The sequence below is a fragment of the Austrofundulus limnaeus genome, unplaced genomic scaffold, assembly GCF_001266775.1.
Source record: "Austrofundulus limnaeus strain Quisiro unplaced genomic scaffold, Austrofundulus_limnaeus-1.0 Scaffold139, whole genome shotgun sequence".
NCBI classification, from domain to species: Eukaryota; Metazoa; Chordata; class Actinopteri; order Cyprinodontiformes; family Rivulidae; genus Austrofundulus; species Austrofundulus limnaeus.
The window spans coordinates 573,177-575,329 of NW_013952541.1; positions in this window are offsets into that span (position 1 = coordinate 573,177).

Genomic DNA, 2,153 nt, shown 5'->3' on the forward strand with positions numbered 1-2,153 from the left:
TTTTTTTAAAAAAAGCAACTTTAAACTGAAAATAACAAAACAGAGAGCAAAGCAGAAAATATGATATTGCTTAATTTCTGCACCTTCCTGTGTTTATCAAACCTCAGCAGTGAGGTTCTTGCATTCTGCCACAGTTTAACCTGATTTAATAGAATGATGGAAGTGTGGCAGGAGGAGGAGATCTCGCTCTCTGTCCAGTTTGTGTGTGCCGCCTCGACAACGAAAGCACGGAACATGGCCCACTCAGACCCAAAGTGCCCCACCTCCCCAGGAACGTGCTYGAAGCTCTCCCGGAGATGCGAGCCGAAGCTCCGCCCGACGGGAGACTCTGACAGATGCCCCCAGCAAACCCCCACCACACGTCCGGGTCTGCCAGACCCGACCATCATCCTCCCCCACCAACGGAGCCAACCCACCACCAAGGCACTGGCCAGCCAACAGCTCCGTCCCCCTCTCCACCCGAGCGTCCAAAACACGTGGCCGCAGACCAGACGAAACGACAACAAAATCAATCACCGAACCACGGCCCAGGGTGTCCTGACATCAAGAGCACACATGGACACCCCCCACGCCTGAACATGGTGCCTGCCACAACCAATCCATGACGAGCACAGAAGCCCAACAACAAAACACCGCTCGGACTCTGATCGGGGGGCTGCCCCTCCCAACCACGCCTTTCCAGGTCCACTGCCATCACCCACGAGAGCACTGAAGTCCCCCAGCAGAACGAGGGAGTCCCGCCAGGAGCGCTCTCCAGCACCCCTTCCAAGGACTCCAAAAAGGCCCCGAAGTCGCACGGAAGTCCCCCCCATGGCCCCTCTGAACTCCCCCCAGGCCTGGGTTGGGAGTGAGGGAGGAACTCACACATTCACACACACACTCACACACTCACACACTCACACACACTCACACACACACTCAGGGATGGGAGGAGTTCAGAGAGGCCACGGAGAAAAGACCTCCTCACGACCCCGGGGCTCCCCCGGAGTCCCCGGAGGGGATGCCGAAGAGCGCCCCCAACGGGGACTCCCCCGTTCCGCCGGGGGACCCCAATGCCCACGTGGGCAATGACAGCGAGTCCCGGAGAGGCGTGGCCGGGAGGAACAGCCCCCCTCGATCAGAACCCGAGCGGTGCCCCGCCACCGGACCTCTGTGCTCGTCATGGACCGTCCAGAACAAACACCATGACCAAACAAGGGCGTCCACATGTGCTCCCAGCACCAGAACAGCCCAGGCCGCAGCCCAACGATCGAACCCGCTGCCGTTCCATCTGATCCGCGGCCGCACGTCCTGGACACCCAGGTGAAGAGAGGGGCGGAGCCGCCAACTGACTGCTGGGAACATCCGCCAGAGCCTCCCACCAGACGGAGCCTCAACTCAAACCTCCGGGAGAACCCTGAACACGTTCCGTGGGAGGTGGGGGTCCAAGTGGGCCGTGCTCCGTACCCCCACCGTCGAGGCAAAAAAAAAAACTTTTAAAAAGATGTGTCCCCCCCCATTTCTAAGATGGTGATTACGTTCTTGGAGTCGACTACAAACAGTTTGTAATAGTCCCCTGAAGATCTTTCAGTCTGTGTCATGTCAGACCCATCAGACGGCTGAATTTCTGTGTTTAAAAGCTTTAAACACAGAAATTTTTTACACGATTTGACTTGTTACAAACAGCAGGGGTGTAGTTTTGTTATTGGACACGGTCACACAATAAAAATAAGAGCATTCATGCTGAAATATTTTTATTCTCTTAAATTGTCTTTATTTCTCTTTAACACAATCAAACTTTTACAGAGCAATAATAAAACAAGAATCTATTAATATATTTGTTTTATTGTGCTATGAATGCACACATGTGTGTAGCTGTATAAATATATATATATATACTGTATATTTATGTATATATACAGTGGGGAAAATAAGTATTTAGTCAGTCACCAACTGTGCAAGTTCTCCCACTTAAAAAGATGAGAGAGGCCTGTAATTGACATCATAGGTAGACCTCAACTATGAGAGACAAAATGTGAAAAAAAATTTGAGAAAATCATTTTGTCTGACTTTTAAAGAATTTTTTTGCAAATGGTGGAAAATAAGGTCAATAACAAAAGTTCATCTCAATACTTTGTTGTATATCCTTTGTTGGCAATGACAGAGGTCAAACG